This window comes from Oryx dammah, unplaced genomic scaffold (assembly GCF_014754425.2).
Source record: "Oryx dammah isolate SB20612 unplaced genomic scaffold, SCBI_Odam_1.1 HiC_scaffold_23, whole genome shotgun sequence".
Lineage (NCBI taxonomy): Eukaryota > Metazoa > Chordata > Mammalia > Artiodactyla > Bovidae > Oryx > Oryx dammah.
Genome location: NW_024070207.1, coordinates 69,999,823 through 70,015,475, shown reverse-complemented (window position 1 = coordinate 70,015,475; position 15,653 = coordinate 69,999,823). Strand labels below are relative to the sequence as shown.

The 15,653-nt window shown below is 35.7% G+C and overlaps 1 pseudogene; it reads right to left on the bottom strand.

Annotated features, from left to right (window-relative positions):
• Positions 1-8,595: 8,595 nt before the first annotated feature.
• On the bottom strand, positions 8,596-9,667 carry LOC120881961 (annotated as a pseudogene).
• Between the last annotated feature and the right edge of the window lie 5,986 nt (positions 9,668-15,653).

Sequence of the window (15,653 nt, the reverse complement as noted above, 5' to 3'; positions counted from 1 at the left end):
CAAAAGTCAATAATTTGCTTACATACCAGGAATGAACAATTGGAATTTTTAATTAAAAAAAATTCCCATTTCCAGAGACATCCTTGATAGTCCAGTGGCTAAGACTCCACACTCCCAATGCAGGGGGCCTTGGGTTGATCTCTGCTTGGGGAACCAGATCCCACATGCCACAACTAAGAGTTTGCCTGCTGCACCAAGGATCGAAGATCCTGCATGCCACAACTAAGACCCAGTGCAGTCAAATAAATTAAAAAAAATACCATTTCCAGTTGCAACAAACAAAAATGTAGTACTTAGGTATAAATCTAATAAAATATGTACAGGATCTGTTGATGAAAAACCAGAAAATACTAAGGAAAGAGATCAAATAAGATCTAAATAAATGAAGAGATACTTTCTGTTCATGGTTTGGAAAACTCAATATTGTTAAAATGTCAAATTTTTCTACCTTGAGCTATAGAGTCAATGTAATTTGCATCAAAATTCCACCAAAATATTTTCTTGATAAGTTGACTAAACCTTTTATGGAAAGGCTAATTATCTATAACAGGTAACAGTGCAGAAGAAGCACAAAGTTGGTTTCGATACCACTTGGTTTAAAAACTTACTGTATATATAAAGCTGTAGTTATGACAGCAGCATGTAGCTAATAAGAGGATAGGCACATGTATCAATAGAATAGAATAGACGACTAAGAAATAATCCATACAGTATAGCAAACTAATCTTTGAGAAAGGCAGAAAAGCTGTAAAATGGTAAAAGGATAGTCTTATCAACAAGTACTGGAGTAATTGTATATCCACAGGTTAAAAAGTGAACCTACTTTGAGACCCTCACCCTTTTACAGAAATGAACTGAAAATGGAACATACACCTAAGTAGAAAATGGAAAAGTGTAAGACTTCTGAAAGAAAATACAGGAGAACATGTGATTTGGGGTTTGGTGATGAGTTTACCAGTCCATTCTAAAGGAGATCAGCCCTGGGTGTTCTTTGGAAGGAATGATGCTAAAGCTGAAACTCCAGTACTTTGGCCACCTCATGTGAAGAGTTGACTCACTGGAAAAGACTCTGATGCTGGGAGGAACTGGGGGCAGGAGGAGAAGGGGATGACAGAGGATGAGATGGCTGGATGGCATGACCGACTCGATGGACGTGAGTCTGAGTGAACTCCGGGAGTTGGTGATGGACAGGGAGGCCTGGCATGCTGTGATTCATGGGGTCGCGAAGAGTCGGACACGACTGAGCGACTGAACTGAACTGATGAGTTTTAGATACGACATCAAAAAAGAAATTGATAAGTAGGGCTTATATAAAATTAAAAATATTTGCTCTGGAAATTCCCTGGTGGTTCAGTGGTTGGGACTCCATGCTTCCAGTGCAGGTGGTCTGGATTCAGTCAATCCCTGGTTGGGGAGCTAAGCCGTGGGGTGCAGCCAAAAAAATGTTAGCTCTGACAAAACACTGTCAAGTGAATGAAAAGACAAAAGCCACAGACTAGGAGAACATTTTGGGGCTTCCCTGGTGGCTCAGATGGTAAAGAATCTACCTGCAATGCAGGAGACCCAGGTTCGATCCCAAGGTTGGGAAGATCCCCTGGAGAAGGAAAAGGCAACCCACTCCAGTATTCTTTTTTTTTTTCCCATCTATCCCTTTTGCCATCTTTTTTTTTTTTTTTTTTACTTTACAATACTGTATTGGTTTTGCCATACCTCAGCATGAATCCACCACGGGTGTACATAAGTTCCCACTCCTGAAACCCCCTCCCAACTCCCTCCCCATACCATCCCTCTGGGTTATCCCAGTGGAAATCTCATGGACAGAGGAGCCTGACTGAATACAGTTCATGGGGTTGCAAAGAGTTGGATGTGACTGAGTGACTAACACACTCAGGAGAACATTTTGCAAAACCCCTGTCTGATAGAAGACTTGAATATACTGACAGCTCTTAAAATGCACTCCAGGATTCTTGCCTGGAGTATCCCATGGACAGAGGAGCCTGGCTGGCTCCAGTCCATGGGGTTGCAAAGAGTCGGACATGACTTAGCAGCTAAACAACAACAACTTAAAACTCAACAATAAGAAAATAAAGAAGACAAAATTGGGCAGAAGATCTGAACATACACTTCACCAAAGAAAATACAGAGATGGCAAATGGGCCAATGAAAAGGTGCTGATTTGCAATTAGTGGAATTCAATTTAAAAAGAGATATCCCTATTCCCATATTAGAATGATTAAAAAAATTTAAAACCTATATATGCCAATTGCTGGCGATAGGAAACCTTATTTTTAGTGTACTTTTAAATTTTGCTCAAGACATTATAATATGCAGATTAACTTGAAACCATCTACTTCAGGTTAATATTAATTCATGTTCAATATGTGTGAAATCTTCCAATTTTTTTTTTTTTTTGCATCCTTTCTTCTTTGTGCTATTGCCGTGCAAAAGAGGTCTTTACATGTTATAACCCAAAGTACTGTTTTATAGTCGTTTTACCTTTGTATCTTTTATGCAGTTCTCTCTCTCTGTTTTATATTTTTGGCCACACTGTGCAGCATTCAGGATCTCAGTTCCCTGACCAGGGATCGAACCTTTGCCCCCTGCATTGGGAACGTGGAGTCTTAGCCACTGAACTGCCAGAAAAGTGTCTGTCTATCCAGTTCTCTTTTAAATCATTTTAGAATTAAAGAGTAAAGCATTATATTCTATCATTTATTTTTACCTATATAAACTTTTCTGGCCCTGTTTATTTCTTTGTATGGATTTGAGTTAAAGTCATTTTAAAAAAAACCAGAATTTGCTCTTTTAGTGCCATTTTAGGTTCATAGTAAAGTTGAAAGGATGGTACAGAGATTTCCCATATATTCCCTTCCCTCACATATGTAATGCCATTCTCATTATCAACATTCCCCACCACAGTGGTACTTCTGCTACAACTAATGAGCCTACATTAACCCATCATCCTCCAAGTCCAGTTTACATTAGGGTTCAGTCTTGCTGTTGTACATTCTGTGGGTTTGCACCAATTTATAATGACAGTATACTCAAAATTAAACTATTAATCAGAATCTCTGCCCTAAAAAAATCCTCTGTACTTTGCCTATTTATCCCTCCCTCCATCCCCTAACCTCTGGCAATCTACTGATCTTTTTACTGTCTGTAGTTTTGTCCTGAATGTTTTTTTTTTTTCCTCTTAGTTTTGTATTATTTTACTTTAGATAGTTTCTGTCAACCTGTGTTCTAGTTTCCTGATTGCTTCTTATAGTTTCTGCTTCTCTTCTGATATTACTTATGTGATCTTGTCTGTTGCCTATGTTTCAAACATGTTATCCTAGTTATCTAAAGTATTCTGTTAGTTCCCACATCTTGTATCTGAGTCTGGTTTTAAAGATTATACTTTTTCAGACATTTATTTTTATCACTCTTTTGATTTACATTATAATTTGTTGAAAGTCAGATATGTTATATAAGATAGTAGATACTGAAGTAAATATGTTTTATTCTTTGAGAAAAACATACCTTTCCTTTGTCTAGGCTTTTAATGTGGAATTTTGTATCACACTAGTCTGGTGGGCTGCAGTCCATGAGGTCTCTAAGAGTCGGACACGACTGAGCGACTTCACTTTCACTTTTCACTTTCATGCATTGGAGAAGGAAATGGCAACCCACTCCAGTGTTCTTGCCTGGAGAATCCCAGGGACAGTGGAGCCTGATGGGCTGCTGTCTATGGGGTCGCACAGAGTCGGACGCGACTGAAGCGACGTAGCAGCAGCAGCAGTGAGAATTGGGCTTTTTTTGAAGTTTGTTACTATGTTACCTCAGTGCACTAGAGACTTTGAACCATATAATGATAACTTGTTTCTCTGTCCCTGCTTGGCTTTGGATTTCCCCCATTGCACTCCCAGAGAGGGTCTTTCCTCTTCAGTTTTCCCCTGTATATTATTTTAACTTTAAATTGGCTCTTTTATTCTGGGTCTTAGAATATAGCCTGTACAAGTTTTCTTACACCTTCATATTTAATGCTGCTTGCAGCTTGTATTCATGTTCCTCCCTAGGGCTAAAGGTTTGTTTTTTTTCTCCCTTACCCAGATGTAGTTGGTTTCCACCATTGAGTTTCCCCACATTGTGCATTTAGGCTTTTGTTCCTTAGGGGAGATGGGCCTGGTATTAATTTTGATCTGCCCTCTATTACTCTATCCAGTGCTTCAGGCCACAGGTTTTGGTGAGCTTACTTTGAGATTAAGAATTGTTTTTTTTTTTTTTTTTTGTAAGAGAGATAGAAGAGAGACCTCCTGCAGGATTTCACACATAGTTGCTGCTCCCCCTTCCCCATACAGCACAAATGGAATCTGTCTCTGTGATCTTCCCTGGGGCCACCTGTTGATAAAGACTGCAGGCCAGTACAGCCTGACACCTGTCTTTGAAACCTTGAGGGGCCCTGCATTTGGCCATTAACAATTGATTATAATTTTTAGTATAATATTCCTACCTGCTTTTATATGACTTTCTGTGGCATTATTCCAGTAATCAGTTGCTCAGATTCTATCATTCCCTGTAGGCACCTTCTCTTCTCTAAATTTCTTCATAACTCTTTGCCACAGTGGCTTAACTTTAAGGTCAAGAAAATCATTAATTTGCAGTTGTCAAGCTTTTTTTCTTCTTTTAAGGAACATAGTCATGCTGTTTCTAATGTATCTGAGCTTTGTCATCTTTGTTACTTTTGTTTGTTGATATTGTTTCATTTGCATTATTTCAACTTTTTTTTAGTATTCCATGGACAGGACTGAGCAACTTTACTTCAAAACTTAATATTCTTTTTAAAACTTTTGGTTGCATCTCTTCAGTTTATTTTGTTGTTGTTGCTGTAGAGATTACAATATACAGACCTAGTAATCACCTAACAGTTTCTATAGATTTAATGTTTTACCACTTCAGGTAAAACATACACTTAGATCTCTTTAAACTTCCTCATTTTTTAAAAAGTAGTTGCCATGTGTCTTCAGTTCAGTTCAGTTCAGTCGCTCAGTCATGACTGACTCTTTGTGACCCCATGGACTGCAGCATGCCAGGCCTCCCTGTCCATCACCAACTTCCAGAGTTTACTCAAACTCATGTCCATTGAGTCGGTGATGCCATCCAACCATCTCATCCTCTGTCGTCTCTTTCTCCTGCCTTTAATCTTTCCCAGCATCAGGGTCTCTTCAAATGAGTCAATTCTTCACATCAGGTGGCAAAAGTATTGGAGTTTCAGCTTCAGCATTGGTCCTTCCAATGAATATTTAGGACTGATTTCCTTTTAAGTGTTTTGAAAGCCCACCAGACTGTATTATGATTCCTTTCATATTTTAGAGTCTTATATATTTTAAAGAACTTATTTAGGAAAAGAAAAATGGTCATTTAGTCACTTACCAGTTCTGTTGTTCATTCTTAAAGATCATTATTTACCTTGAAGACTAAAGAACTCTATCATTTCATCTCAATGCTGTTTGAAATGAATTTTCTTCATTTTCCTGCATCTTAAGAATGTGTTCATTTCACCTTAATTCCTGGAGGACGTTTTTATTGAATAAGGAGATATTAGATAAGGAAACCATTATCTATTCTTTCAGCACTTTACATAAAGATACTTTTCTACCATCTATCTCCTCCATTGTTTCTCATGAGAAATTTGGAGTTGTTTAGAATCATTGTTTCCCCATAGGAAAAGTGTTGATTTTTGTAGCTGCTTGCAAGTTTTTTCTTTTTCTTTTGTTTTTTTTTTAGCAGTTTGACTAATATTTTTGAATGATTTTTCTTTCAGCTTATCTTGTTTGGGCTTGCTGAGCTTATCTTGTTTGGGCTTGTTTAGGAGAATATATATATATATATATCTTTCAATCAAATTTGGGAAATTTTTGACTCCTACAAATATTTTTTCCTGCAGTATATTGTTTTTCTCATTCTGGTATCTGAAGACTTGTATACCAGACTTTTTTATATTGCCCCAACGGGCCTGAGTCTCTGTTTTGCTTCAGCCTTTTGTTGTTGTTCTGTTATTCAGATTGGGCAATTTCTGTCTTCGAATTCAGTGACTGTTTTTCCCTGTCTCCATTCTGCTATTGAGATCTTAAGTGAATTTTTTTTGTTGTAGGTGATTTTTTTTTTTTAGTTAAACATCTTTCAATTTGGTTCTTTTTAAGTGTTACTGAGATATAATATCATACCAAAAAATTATTCACTGTATATGCACAGTTCACTTATTTTCATTAAATTTGTGTGCAGTGTGCAGCTGTTACCACAATCCAGTCTTAGGACATTTCACTATTTCCAAAAATTCCTTCAAGCCTGTCTATATTCAGTCCTGTTCTGTCCTCAACCCCAGGCTACCACTGATCTATCTAAACTGAGCCTTTTCTGGATATTTCATATTAAAGAAATTATATAATGTTTATATAGTTTGACCCCCCTCTTCACTTATTAAAGTCTTTTTTTCTTTTATTTTTTTTGCCATGCAGCAAGGTTTACAGGACCTTAATTCCTCCAAGGATTAAACCTGGGACCAAGGCCGTGAAAGCACTGAGGCCTAACCACTGGACTGCCTGGGAATTCTCAAAATCTTTTTGAGGTTGATCCTTGTGGTAGCATATCACATATTCCTTTTTATTGCTGAATATTATTCAGTTTATTTTTTTCCATTTGGCACTTGACAAAGTTCATTTGTTTCCCCTTTTTGCTTTTCTTTTGTCTATTAATAAATGTTGCTGTGAACATGGATGTACATCTTCTTGTATATTTTCATTTTTCTTGTGTAAATTTTTTTGGAGTAGATTATCTGGGTCATATTTATTTAGTTTTTAATGAAACTGCAAACCGTTTTCCAAACTGCCTATACTATTTTACATTCCCACCTACAATATATGAAAGTTCACATTTCTCCACATTCTCATCATCACTTGTTATTGCCTGTGTTTTTTATTATACGCATTTTAGTTTGTGTGAAGTGGTATTTTGTTGTGGTTTTATTTTGCATTTCGTTAAGGTTAATGAGTTTGAGCATGATTTCATTTGCTTATTGCTCATTCATATGTATTTGAAGGAATAACAATTAAACCTTTTCTCCATTTCTAATTTTTTTCTTATTGTATCTATAGAATTTGAACACAAAGTTAGCAAAAATAAGATTTTCAAATATTTTCTCCCACTATGTAGCTTGTCTTCATTTTCTATAGTGTTTATCCATAGCACTAAGATTTTTAATTTTGATCAAGCCCAATATATCAGTTATTTTCTGTATCTATTCTTTTATCAATGTAGCACTGTCTTGTTTACTGTAAATTTAAGGTAACGTTTTAAAATCTGGTAATGAGGGACTTCCCTGATGGTCCAGTGGTGGTTAAGACTTCATGCTTCCAATGCAGGGGTTCCATCCCTGCTCGGGGAACTAAGATCTACATGCCTTGGGGTGTAGCCAAAAAAAAAAAAAAAAATCTGTGATGAAAGACCTAATAGTTTTGTTGTTTTTCAAAATTGTTTCAGGTATTCTGTATTCTTTGCATTTAGGATCATTTGCTATTTTCTACAAAAGCAAGCCTGTTGGGATTTTGACATAGATTGTATTGACTTTGTAGATCAGTTTGATGAGAGTGTTCTAATCCAAACATAGATTTTCATAACTTTCTTTCCATTTATATATATCCTTCACTTTTTCCAAGCAGTGTTTTGTAGTTTTTAGGTATAAAGCTTTTCGTTTGTTTTTTGATGCTATTCAGAACAGAGCTCTCAATTTCATTTTCATGACTTACTGTAGTATAGAAATACAATTGATTTGGGGGTTTAAATCCTGTAATCTGTTGCTTCCTAATCTTTTTTGTTAGTTTTTTTGTTTTATTATGGATTCCTTAGGACTTTCTACTTATAAGATTATTTCTCTTGAAGATAAGTACAATTTTGCTTCTTTTCTAATCTAATTTTCTTTAGTTTTTTCCCTTTATTTACTGCCTAGAACTTCCAATACAGTATTGAATAGAAGTGGTAGGAATGGGCATTTTTGTCTTATTCCCTTTAGGAGAAAGCATTTAGTCTTTCACCTTAAGGATATTAGTAGCTGTAGGTTTTTGTTTTGTAGATATCCTTTATTAGGTTAAATCAGTTTCTTTTCATTCTTAGATTTTTGAGTTTTAAAGTATTGAATGAGCTTGGAATTTAGTCAAGTGCTATTTTTATGTTCATTGAGATAATTATGTGGTTTTTCTTTTGGAATTCAGTGTATTTAACTACATTGATTTTTAAATTATGAAACGTGTCTGAGTTTCTGGGATAAACCTTACTTTGTCAAGATGCTGTTAGATTAGATTTGCTCAAATTTTGTTAATTGTTGCATTTACTTTCATGAGGAAGATTCCTTTGTATTTTTCTTATGTCTTTGTGAGGTTTTAGTATCAATATGGCCTAATTCATTAAAATGAATTGGGATGAAATACCTCTTTAATTTTTGAAATAATGTTTGTAGAATCCATATTATTTCATCCTTACATATTTGGTAGAATTCACCAGTGAATTCATCTTAGCCTGATGTTTTCTTTTGGGGAAGATTTTTATTTATTTTTTAATTTTTTTATTATTAAATTGTTTATTCTCCTGCAAGGCTGTTACTTCACTGTATAAAAATAGCACCAGCAAACACAGTATATTGCAAAATTAAGATAGTAATATTCTTCATTGGACACTATACAACCGGCAAACTTTTCTCCACTGGCAGTTATTTCTAGTGGGAAGATAATTCTGACCCAAATCCAAGGATAGCTGTAAGCAAGTTACAGTGTCATATAAGGTTTAAGATAACCATGTTATCCTTGAATTACATAATTTTTGTAATTAGTTTTACCAGAGATAATTTCAGGAATTCTGAATATTATAACTGGAGCCTAGCCTAAAAATCAGGGGATACTGTGGAAAAGATACACAGTGTTTATCTGAAGTCATTAGGAAGTTAAGGGGTATTTTCTTCAGGAAACATTGTTACAAGTAGTTTCTTTTGCTAAAAGTTGCTTTTTAAATATCTATCCACCACTAATTTAAGACAACTATGCTAGATTAAGTTGTTTCAAAGTAGTTTATTTAGGGGTTCCATTTTCACTCCTCAGTAGATTTTATATATTTCTCATATGCTTCTTCACTCATTAGTTCATCTAGTTCTGAAGGGTTACTGAATGTCATCTTGATCAGCCAGCCGTCTTCATAACAAGACGTTGACAAGTCCTGGATTTTCTGCTAGAGCTTTATTAATTTCAGTTACTTCTCCTGATAGAGGAGAATAGAGTTCACTAGCAGCTTTCACACTTTCCAAAGCACCAAACTCCTCTTGTTTGTTCAACTTTGTCCCAACTTCAGGCAGACTACAGTAAACAACATCTCCCAAAGCTTCCTGTGCAAAATTGCTGATTCCCACTGTTCAACACCATTTTCTGTTGTTACCCATTCATGTTTTTCTGTGAATTTCCACAGCGACAGCAGAGCAGGGCCGGTGCGCAGCGTTTGGACGGCACCCGGTTGCAGTCCCCAGGGCCGCAGCGAGCAGGGCGCGCTGGGTGCCGAGATGGCGCGCAGGCTGCCGACCGCGGCCGGCACGCTCCACACCACGTGCAGCGCCATGTTCGCACGGGTCTGGGGAAGATTTTTAACGTTTAATGTATATCTTTAGGTTATACACTTATATTTGAGTGAGCTTTGATAGTGTGCATGTTTTAAAGAATATGACCATTCATCTGAGTCGTTGAGTTTATTGACAAGAACTTGTTCTTAAAATTCACTTATCATTTTTTTATATGTATATAATAGGGTGATGTCACCTTTCTCATTTGTGGTAATGCTGTCCTGCTTTCTCTCATTTTCTCTGCTTTCTAATCAGCCTGGCCAGAGGTTTATTAATTTCATTGATCTTCCCAAAGATCTACATTTTGATTTGATTTTATTTATTATTTTATGTAACCAATTTCATTGATTTTTGGTTTGTTTTTATGCTAAATTTTGCCTCCTACTTACCTTTAGCTTAATTTGCCCTTTTGATAGTTTCTTAAGGTCAGGTCACTGAGTTAAGACTTCATATAGAGGTTTTATGCTATTTTCTCCTATGTACGTCTTTGCTTGCACCCCATAAATTTTGATTTACTTTAATTTTTATTATATTTAAACTACTTCTAATTTCTGCATCGATTTCTTCTTTGATCCATGAGTGTGCTGTTTAGCTTGCATATATTTGGGAGATATTCCAGAGATCTTTCTGGATTATTACCTATTTTAACTCTATTATAGTCAAAGAATATACTTCATGTTATTTGCATTCTTTTAAATTTTGTTTTATAGTCCTGATTATGATCTATCTTAAAAACGCTCAGTATGTACTCAAAAAAGGATGTGTGTTCTGCTGTTGGCTGAAGCATTGCAGAAATATCAGACAGGTCAAGTTAGTTGATTGAGTTGTTCAATCTATATGTTTACTGATTTCCTATCCACTTTTTGTATCAATTATAGAGAGAAATATATTGAAATCTGTACATAATTGCAGTCAGTCCATTTCTTCTTGAAGTTCTGTTAATTTTTGCTTAATTTGTTTTGAGGCTTTTGTCATTGTTAAGTCTTTCTTAACCCTTTTATCATTATGAGATGACCTTCATCTATGGTAGGTAATATTCTTTAGTCGAAAGTCTGCTTCGTCTGCCCCAGAGTCCTTGGTTTCTAGCAAATTGAGCCATGAAGAAAAAACAAACTTTGAGAAAATTGAGGAGATGATCCAATCCAGATGATTGTTGATATTAAACTTGTTAAGGTTAGGCTATGTATGCATGAAGTAGGAGAGTTGATGAAGATATGAAGACTTTGAATTTTTTAATATATCTGAAAATTCAGCTCTTTTCACTTGTGAAAATTACAGACCCCAGCTAAAGCAAGAACTTGAAATCTTTTAAAAGATAAATTTAAGTTCCAAAATAACTTTTATGGTAAAATATACCTTAAACAGAATTTGAAAGAAAACTAATTTGTATTGAACACAAACGGTAAAGGGTTTCTATCTCTGCTGTTTCAAAGAGTTTGCAAGAAAAATAGTCAATTAATGGGTAAAAGATATGAGTAGATAATTCCATGGAAGTGCCTGTCCAAATCAATAATAAGTATAGAAAATATACTGAAGGAAATGCAAATTACGTTTTAAGTGCAATACTTACCTGCTAGGTTGGAATAAAACTAAATAGACAACTAGTATTGGCAATGGTAAGAGAGGGGTACTTTTATATGTTGGCTGTGGAACTGTGAATTGTCACTGTCTGACCCGTAAGACCTTCCACTCAGGAAACCTTGCCCCCAAGCTCTTCTACTTTCTGGAGACTACACTTCTTACCTAGACTTCACATCAGTGGCTTTGAGTTCTGTCTTTGTTTCTGGTATCTGAGGAATTTCTTTTTTTCTCTTTGATCTTTTATCAGTATGTTCTGTTTTATCCAGCATTTCTACTTTGAGTAGAAATCTGCCTACAGTGCAGGAGACATGGATCCCTGGGTTGGGAAGATCCTCTGGAGAAGGAAAAAGCTACCCACTCTAGTGTTCTGCCCTGGAGAATTCCATGGACTGTATAGTCCATGGGGTCGCAAAGAATCGGACAGGACTGAGCGACTTTCACTTTCACTTTCTATTTTGAGTTGTGTGAAGGGCAGTTTCCCATAGAACTCTAAGTTCACCATAGTGACTGGAATTCCTCTTTAAAAATGTCACCAAATTTGTTACCATATCACTCAAAAGAAAAAAGCTGTCTTTCAAGTATTAAGGTGATAGAAATAATCAAATATAAAATTATTCATGAAATTAGCATCCATGAACCTTTCTTGAAAAGTATTTAACAGTGAAATATAGTCAGTCAAGAAGTAAATAAAAATACAAAAATTCATATTTTAAGGCGAGTCAAGGAATATTTAAAACTAAAACTTCTCTGTTGTCTGGCCTCCTCTCTCCCGTCTACTGTGCATTGTGTATCTGCATAATGCATCGACCAAAGCTCTCTGTCAGCAGAAATACCTGTTCAGTCATAAGGAGCAACATTCTCCTAGCATCAACCAGGCAACTCTTTAAAAGATAACATTCCTTCTTAATCTTGTATGGAGTCACAATGTCTACCACTTAGAGATCTGAATTGTGCAAACTATGTATGTCATTTAATGTACACCTTTCTGTCCCAAAAGTTTTGACCTCTTAAGTGTAGAACAGTTCTCTGAGCTTTCTGAGAGGCTGTTACTGGGTTATACTCCTCAATTTGACTTGAATAAAATTTTCCTTTTCCTTCATAGATTGACTGTTGATTTTTTGGTCAACAATAGGAATAGAATTAATTGTTATAAAAGGGCTGGTGGTAAACATTGAATCCATGGTAAGTACAGGAAAAACTGAGGGAGTTAAGATTACACAACAAAATGTGTTATAAAAGAAAATAGAAATGCATGAGCCACAGAAATTTGTCCTGTTGTGAGGAGCTGTGGAAGTAATTATCCTCATTCTTCACTCTATGGCGTCAGTACTTTGCAGACTTAAAAAAATGCAGAATGTAAGAGTTGTGAGTTAAGTTTTATTTGGAGTAGAATGAGGACTGCAGCCCAGGAGATAGCACCTCAAGGAACTCTGAGAGACTGCTCTGGGAGAGGGAAGAGGTCAGGGGACAGACAGTATATATGTGATTTTGGTAAAGGGCGAGTACATGCTATCTAGTACATGTTTTTCTAGATTTCTGCTAGTCTCGTGAAGCTTTCATTAGTCACAAGGAACAGTTGTGTCACCATGAAGGATTTTAGTGCTTTTCTAGATATTAGGAGATATAAGAATTGGGCTCGTAAAATTGGCTCCTGAAAATACCTATCTGAAGACCTGTCCTACCAGTCTCCACACCCTTACCCCACCCCGAAACCAGCATAGTTCAGTTCAGTCACTCAGTCCTGTCTTCATTTCTGCTCTCCACACTGAACTCCTTTCAGGGGGTGTTGAAAGTCAGCAGCTGCTGCAGCACGTGATTTAATCCTTGTGGATAGCAAGTGCCAATTTGTAGTTGAAAACTTTAATATGTGATAAAAATATGTTTTATACACTAATGCTTTTTCATCCAAAAAGACTTTAAGATGTCATTTTGAAACAGCATCTGAAATTCAGCAAGTCCTTCAGTGTCATTTTATTTCTCTTCTTTTTTATTTATTTTTTTTTGAAAAGGAAAATTCAAACTTTTTATTTGCAGATGACATAATGATCTATGAAGAAAATATGATGGAATCTTTTTTTAAAGCTATTAGAACTAATAGTTGAGACCAGTAAGGTTATAGGCTACAAGATCAATGCACAAAAATCAATTACATTTTTCTGTAGTAGCAACAAATAATTAGAAATTTGAATATAAAAACATTACCATGAACAATAACAGAAAAAATAGTGATAAATTTAACAAAAGAAGTGAGAGACATGTACACTAAAACTACAAAGTATTGCTGAAAGAAATTAAAGGAGACCTAAGTAAATGGAAAATAAGATGTTCGTGGACCTGAAGACTCAATGTCATAAAGATGTCCAAGTGTCCTCAAATTTATAATAATCCTTGAAATCAGGCAGTGTGATACCTCTTCTTTTTTAAAACAAGTAAAGTAAGATTGAAAAAAAATAAAAGTTCATATAATCTCACTTTAAAACTTTGAAGTATAGTTTACATATATTAAAATGTATTGTTGGGAAGAAAATTTTCTCTAACCTTATAGATTCTTCTGGCCTGTCTAATAATTAAATTGAAATGATTGATTTATAGGAGAGTAACAGGAAAAAATCAAACAAAAGTTCAAGAATATGTGTACTTGAGTCAGAGCCAGGAATATTGAGTAACTGGTCAAAATGGCTGAAGCCTTCACTTTGAATACCATCTTTAGCTAAAGACAAAAGAGGTTGTTGGGGGTAGTGGTTTGGGACCTCACAGGGAAGGAAGGCAATTCACATGGAAATGGAAAAGCAAACATTTGGTATGTAAATGCAGACAACCTGACAGGGAGTAGACTCTTGATCTCTAGGTCTTGCTGAATTTCCTCCCATCACAGCTAGTCCATATTATTTGCAGATATTTCTGGTGATAGCTCTATTCCAGGAACAGGCCCTTAATCTATATTCTTTAGGTAGTTTCAGGATAGGTATGAAGAAAGTCTTCCAGAGTCTTCTGTTGTTTATAAATAATCAGCCAAAATTAATCCTCATGCCAAAGAGAAACATTTTGGGGTGGCAAATTTTGTACCCCTAAAGATTCATAAGTGTTTCATTTCCATCACCTTATGAAAGTTTCCGTGTGCTCCTTTCCAATCGATTCACCTCTCCCTACCTAGCAGCAGTTAATGAAATTATTTGCAACTCTTTTTAATTTACCAATATTTTTCATTTTCATTTTATTTTTTTCTATATCTTTCTTTCAGTTTTATTGACATGTAATGGACATATAGCACTGTATAAGTTTAAGGCATACAGCATAATGATTAGACTTACATGCATCATGAAATGATTACTACAGTGAATTTGGTGATTATCCATACTTCATATAGATGCAAAATTAAAGAAATAAAATTTTTTCTTGTGATGAGGACTCAGGATTGGTTTACTCTTAAGAGTTTCCATGTATAACATATACCAATGTTAATTTATTTTGTTGTACCATACATCCTTAGAACTTATTTATCTTATGTAAGTACTTATTTATCGTACCTTTTGACTGCCTTCATCCAGTCCCCCCAACACCATCCTGCCAATCTCTGGTAGCCATAAATCTGGTGTCTTTTTATATGAGTTAGTTTATTTTTAAGTATAATTCACCTACAATACTGTTTGTTCCTGTTGTACAACAAACATACTGATTTCATATTTCTGTATATTTCAAAATGATCATCATGGTAAGTTTACTTAGCATCTGTCACCATTCAAAGCTATTATATAATTATTGGCTATATTTCCCACACTGTACATTTCATAGCTATGACTCATTTGTGTTGCAGCTGGAAGTTTGCCCCTTTTAAACTTACCCTCATCTATATCTGTCTTCTGCCCACTCATTCCCCTCTGGCAACCATCTGTTCTCTGTATTTATATTTCTGTATTGTTATATTTGTTCATTTGTTTTGTTTTTTAAATTTCACATAGCATAATAATAATTGATGCTTTTGAATTGTGGTGTTGGAGAAGACTTGAGAGTCCCTTGGACAGCAAGGAGATCCAATCAGTCCATCCTAAAGGAAATCATCCCTGAATATTTATTGGAAGGACTGATGCTGAAGCTGAAACTCCAGTACTTTGGCCACCTGATGGGAAGATCTGACTCATTTGAAAAGGCCCTAATGTTGGGAAAGACTGAAGGCAGGAGGAGGAGGGGATGACAGGATGAGATGGTTGGATGGCATCACTGATTCAAGGGACATGAGTTTGAGTAGGCTCCAGGAGTTGGTGATGGACAGGGAAGCCTGGCGTGCCACAGTCCATGGGGTCGAAAAGAGTTGGACACGACTGAGTGTCTGAATTGAACTATAGCATAATACCCTCTAGGTCAGATTTCATTTTTTTTTGGCTAAGTAATATTCTGTTTTGTGTGTGTGTATGTGTGTATGTGTGTTTGTTTGTACACATAC